The sequence below is a fragment of the Solanum dulcamara genome, chromosome 2 (genome assembly GCF_947179165.1).
Source record: "Solanum dulcamara chromosome 2, daSolDulc1.2, whole genome shotgun sequence".
NCBI lineage: Eukaryota > Viridiplantae > Streptophyta > Magnoliopsida > Solanales > Solanaceae > Solanum > Solanum dulcamara.
The window spans coordinates 44192332-44199500 of record NC_077238.1 but is presented as its reverse complement, the minus strand read 5'-3'; positions in this window follow the sequence as shown (position 1 = coordinate 44199500).

The window sequence follows — 7169 nt, the reverse complement described above, 5'->3', positions numbered from 1 at the left end:
CCTGTAGGATATAATGAAGTCCCCAACGCATTCATTGAATACACATTTCTATTCCGGAAGTTTCACTAAGCCTATCCTTACAATTGAGACTTGCATTTCTCCATTGATTGATGAACTCGATTACATGTTCATCTTCCCATTGACGTGTATTTGTGAGTTCAACCATGCTCACAGTGCGCCTTGTGCTATAGAAACAATTGAGAAATTCATGCTCAAGTTGTTCCCAACTATCAATAGAGCCAACCTCGAGATCCGTATATCAGTCAAAGGCATTTTTTTGTAAGGAGCACACAATTTTTTTGACCAGATAATCGTCATATGTTCCAGCATTATTGCAAGTTTCAACAAAATGGGTAATGTGTTGCTTTGGATTTCCCTTTCCATCAAATTGTTGAAATTTTAGAGGTTGATAACCTGCAGACATCTTCAAAACATCGATTCTTGAAGTGTATGGATTTGCATACGTAAATGATGACTTTGAAGACACGTCATACTTATCTTTGATAGTTCCCATAATGAAGTTCTTCAGTTGATGAATGGGAATTCCTCCTTCAGCAGATATTCCAGCTCATCACCCATATTTATTTGCTTTGTAACTGAATCTCCCTTTTTTGTATCATGGGACATTTTTTAGGTGCATGACTTGAGTCCCCCTCCATAATATTTTCAACTCTTTCTGTCACTTGACAATTCGATTATCCTAATCTTGCACATATTTTGTTAGAACTTCGATTGCCTTTGTCAAACTTGCCAGTTGTTCTTTAACAGTTGAGGCGTTAGTTATCATCGCTTGGATGACCGTTATGGATGATGGAGTAAAGCAAGGATTTCCCCTTAAACTGGAATTTGTTTGAAACAAGTTACGTGGAGTGACTGGGGCAGATCTAGTGATCAAGACATCATCTTCATCTTAAATAATGCAATTCCTTGTATTAAAAGGACTAAGTCGTGCCAACGTCTTTCAACAATATCAGCTATATTCTCTCCTTCTTCCAATTCATTTGGAAAGAATCTTTCCCCCTTTGAAAATGAAAGATCAAAAATAGGAACTGATGCGGACGACACTAGAAGTGTTTGTTGTCCTAGCAAGTTTGCTCTGTTTCTAGTGATAGGTCCTAAAATTCTCATAGTAGCATCCTGTATGTTCTCCACCTGAGAGAAAAATTTGAAATCAGTAGCCTTAGCAACAATAGTCCTGGGGTCAAACTTCTTAGATGCTATTTAAGTATTCTTGAAGCTTGATGATCGATGTAAAGAGATGAGAGGTAGAGATTGTCCCACAGGGCGTGCCAAAATTTATAAACAATAAATTTTCGAGCCAAGAAAAATAAATAATTAAGACCAGAAAATTGGAGTAACAAAGTGTAATATTTAATTTCAAAATGTAGTGCTTGTTACAATCTCTATGATAATCCTCTGATTCTTTAAATAATATGGAATATGTTGAACTTGAATTTGATTTAGAGTCAAGAGCTTGAATAACTTGATCTTGAATCTTCGCCTTCAAATTTGGATTTGAATTACTCGTCACGAACACTTGTATGGTTATGACGAATAATAAGTATGAACAAGTAACTTGATCTCGAATTTTTTGACATTTGCCTCTGTTCTTGATCTTGAATTTGATTACTTGAACTTTGTCGTTTTGTAGAGAATTTGCGGCCTCTGATCCACTAGCTCTCTTGTTGCTTCTTGTTCTTGAAAAACTCCTCCCTCTGAGAATAATGAGAACCTCTATTTATAGTTGTAGGGAGTAGTATACTGGTGTGATTTTATTGATCGGTTTGAACTGACCAATCAGATTCTTTTGGTAAAATTTTTTAATTTGATTGGTCAGAACATGTCACATATACACGTGACATTATTCTAGTGGCTCATTTAATTTGACTTAGATTGCCACCTAACTTCGACACGTGCCATGATTTTAGTTGCTTATTTAATTTGACTTAGATTGCCACATAGCACGATTCTAATGGCTCATTTAATTTGACTTGGATTGTCATATAACTTTGACACTTGGTGTAATTTTAGTGGCTCATTTAATTTGACTTGGATTGACACATTACTTTGACACGTGGTGTACTTTTAGTGGTTCATTTAATTTGACTTGGATTGCCACATCATTTGAATTATTTTCTTGAATTTAATATAGTCCAATTTAATTTATGGATTTAAATCCAATAAAATTTTAATGCTTACACTTATTTTTTAATATTTGAATATAAATATTTTTTTTGGATATAATTAGTGTTACTGTATACGTTTCGTACGTGTCCCTCATATTAATAATAACATTTTTTTTAAATAGCATAAATAATACTTAAAAGCTGTAGTTAAAAATAGCATAAGTTATGTTTAAGAGTTTGATCTAATCAAGTAGTTCTTCCGTCAATTAATTCTAATACTTGTCTCATCGAATAAAACATCGTAGAAACAACATTTAATTAAAAGGTAAAAAAAAGTCATTGATTTTACATGAGCACTTAATGCATGCATTATATGTATATTCATTTTAATTATTACAAAATTTGTATTTCTGCACTATCAACGGATTGACATTCAATATAAATATTAGTATTATGAAGACGCATTGTGATACAAAGTTATCTAGTAAATTAGAACATTTAGTATAAGTTATTCGTTTAAACAATTACTAGTTACGAAATCATATTGTAATTTGTTACTTGCTTGTTTTGGCATTAATAAGTTACTATCATATCATAAACACTTTTTTATTTGTAATTGGTCGTTACGGAATTGTTATGTCATCAAACTAGGAGCTTGTTTAGCCTAGCTGTTGAGAGGCCAAAAACATTTTTTTAAAGGAAAAAACACTTTAAAAAAATTAAAGTGTTTAGTCAATCAATAAAACTGTTTTGAAATAGAAGTTGAAGCAGATTTTCTGCGATTGAGAAGAAGTTCAAAAATTCTGCTTCTTAAAAATAGAAAAGCAAAAAAAGATTATCCGTTCCATTTAAGAATTTTATTCTTCATTTTTACATGACAAATTCTTTATTTTATTTTACATTTTATATATTACTATTTTATATTTTAATTTGTGAAATGATTTTTTAAATTATTTGGCTCATTATTTTTAATTATATTCAAACCATCACGTTAATATTATCAATTTTTAATATTTTCATTGATTTATCTATGTATAGTATTAATGGAAAAATTGTAATATATACTTTTTAATTAAATAAAAATAAAAATTAAGTTTAAATGTATGATAGACATTTAAAATAATTTTCTCTAAAACATAATCTTAATATTAAAGTAATTGTCCTTTTTCATAATTTGACTTTCAAAAGCACTTTTTTAAAAAGATTGAGCGTGAGCATGTTTGACACTGTTGTTCGAAGATCAAAAGCACTTATTTTGAGTAAAAAAAACTATTGTTTTTGAAAAATCAAGATGTTTGGTCAATCAGTGAAACTGTTTTTAAATAGAAGCAAAAGCAGTTTTTCTACCGTTGGAAAGAAGCTAAAAATTTATGCTTCTTAAAAATAAGCAGAAATAGAAGAAAAATATTTTTTCCAAGAACAAAATAACTCCACAATATATACATGTCGTGCCCCATTTTTCTCAAAATAGATTTGCAACGACATAACAACTCTTTTTAGGATTTAAAAAGAGAGAAGAGTCGTCACATAACGAATTAAAAGCGCGTTAGGACATCATTCTATATTATAAAATAAATAAATTAATTAGCATGCTTGAAAACACAAATAAATTATGAAAGTCATAATAATTATGTGTGTGCATACAATCAAATATACGAAGCTTAATGCAAAACTCAAACATGATAAAAAAAAAAGCATTCTTGACAATTTTACTTGTTAACATGTTAAAATAAATATAAAAATTCCGCATCATAGTCTTGAATCAGAATGACATACTGATAATTTATAAAACATAAAATATATAAAGTCCCCCCAAACTTAACCTGTTTTTTAAGTAGACACCTAAAGTTTATGGGGTCCTATTAACCCACAAAACCGTTTTCAACCATTATAAAGATACCATTTTAATAACAATTGTGATATCACTTTTTTGAGAAGCGCGTGAATAAATAAAACTCAGCTCCAAACCAGTGCAAAAATGGCATGTAGTATTGCCAATTTGAACCCCCAATTACTGCATCTTCTTCATATAAGGAAGAGAGCAAAAAATGTGAAGAACTCCCAAATCCTAAGCAAAAGACTTTAGCAAAGTTGAAGATGCTCGTACTGTTCCACCGCCACCCCCGCCAACCAAGGAGGAGAAGAAATCAAATGAAAAAATAGTAAAATCAATTGCCGCCGCCATCAAAGGAGAACCAATCTAGCCATCAATAAAATTCTTCGCCGACGGTGAAGAGTGTAACTTTCACAATAATTTGAGAGAAAAGAACAAAGGGAAGAGTGAAATGAGTTATCCAATTGGGTTTAAGGGTAAAAGTGTGAACAAATTCGGATGTTACCCGATCCTTTATCAATGGTAATAAAAAGTAAATTTATATTATTTTAATTGGGAGTGAAGAAATGCACCAGCTTTCAAATTAGCATTGTTGTCAAAATGGTATATTTATAATGGTTGAAAATGGTTTAATGGGATAATAGACCCCCCCGCAAACTTTAGGTGTCTACTTAAAAAATAGGTATAAGTTTAAGGGGGACTATTTTCTCTTTATAAAAATATAAAAATTATATAGACATGATCTCTATATAATATGATTATGATATGATAACTTCATTAAATCTATAAGCATAGTTTTAACACAAAATAACCTTTAAATATTTATCAAGGCCTATTAACATGATATCTACTTAATTAGCATGCTAAAAATAAATTAATGAGAGACTGTAATCTTTAAACAATGGACATGCTAAAAATATTTATAAATTTATGTGAGCAAGATTTCTAAATAGAATAACAATATACTAAAAATTTATTTAAAATCCTATAGGCATGATTTCTATATAAAATGCTACGCTAAAATATTTATCAACTTTTCGAGACATGATTTTTTTATAATCTTCAACAAATATATATTAATCCTATAGACATGATTTATATATGACATTATCACAATGAAAATCTTGTAAGGATTGTTTATATATACTTGAAATATTATTAAATCCTACCATCATAGTTTCTATATGACATAATATTCTAAAAATATTTATTAACAAACTTATAGGAATCATATCTATTAAAGCAGCCTACTAAATATTTATTAAATCCTAAACATGACTTATATACAATCAACATGCTAAAAATATTTAACGAGTCATGTAGATGTAGTTTCAATTAATATGCTGAAAATATTAAGCCTAAACCATGACATGATTCAATTAACATGCTGAAAATTATTTATCAAAGGCATATGTACATTATATATAATAACAGAGTAATTAGTAGTTTGAACAAAATATATGAGTTGGACAGGTTATTAAATATATATTAATAAGTAAAAATATTAAAATTAAAAGATTCATTAAAATGCATCAAGTTTACCGATATTTGTTTCTGTGACAAACATATTTCACTTAAAATTAAATCTAAGCATCGATAGCTTTAATAATTAAAATTAACTAACTCTTTTCGGCATATTTATCTAGCGCGCACACACATAAAATTATGTCAAAGTAAAATAAATACAAATAGCACGTAGATTTTCCCTCCCCCTTAAATAGTCCCCAAGTATTTTATTATATATAGAGTTATTACAAAATTACTACATAACCGAATACAACAACAACAATAACCCAATGGAATCCTACAAGTGGGGTCTGGGGAGGGTAGGATTTACGCACACCTTACCACTACCTCATGGAGATAAAAAGACTATTTCCGAAAGACTCTCGGCTCGAAAGTCACAACACTTTAGGAATACAAATAACACTTTAGGAAAAGAGTAACAACAATAAAATTTAAACTACAAAGCAATCCATCCGAGAATGTATCCCAAACCCCGGCGAACTCTTCATGTGCTTTGAATTTTATGTTCATAACCTGCTAAATATACGAGAAAAGAACACAAACTACACAACACCTATGTATTAATCATTTATTCATAGCTAACTAAAATATCAACAATGAAGTAATACAGACACAATAACATTCATATACTTCAAAGACGGACTCAAGCAAAATATTACATTCACACCCAGAGAAAGAGGGAGAGGATGAAAACTAACCCGGATGCCTCCTTTCCAATAACATAAACTTAAAGTAAATAAATGACGAAAACAAGAAAATAATGCTAGTAAAGGTTACTAACCAGTTGAAAATTATCAAATAATAAAGAGACGAAGAAGATCCGAGATGTCAACAGCAGCCATCAAGATCACAACTTTTGAACAGTAATATTCACGACCAAAAATACCAAAGAAAAATATGAAAGCTTATAAATAAAGTGAAAAAGTGAAGAAGAGAGGTTGTTCTCTTTTTTAGTCTGTAAAGCTGTGTCCAAGTCGTGAGTCAAAAGAGTTGGAATGAACTATGCTTATATAGAGAAAGTACTAAAATCAATCAAATAAGTAATGGAGGAATAATATCAATCAAAGCAAGAAAAATTTTCCTTAAACAGTGAGTGAATCATTTATGTGCAGAGATTGAATCACATTTGTCCATGATTAAAAGATCCTCCACTATTCCAGCCACAAAGTAATATATATAAGCTTTGACTATATTAAAGTTTACCACAAAAACAACTAGAAATCCGTACAAGCTAAGAAAGAAAATGAGCCCGTTTGGATTGACTTTAAATTGGTCAAAACCAACTTAAAGCCCTTTTTTAGCTTTTAGACGTGTTTGCCTAATGCTAACTTTAAGCCATAAAAGTTTTTAAAGTCAGTCAAAAATGAAAAGTTAGGATTTCTAATATTTTTTTTTCTAGTGCTTAAAGCCATTTTGTTTGACCATGAAAATTACTTTTATATCCCTTATATTTTAACTAAATTCCCAAACTACCTTTTTATTCTTTTAACCCTAAAATTCAAACACTTATTTTCAACATAAACACTTTTATCCAAACACTCAACTGCTTATCTATAAAAATAACTTTCAGCACTTCAAAGTTCTAAAAGCACTTCATACCTAAAAGTTACTTTTTTTAAGCCTATCCAAACGGACTCAATATAAGATTTACCATAAATAATTTGAACAATCAAGGTTGTTTG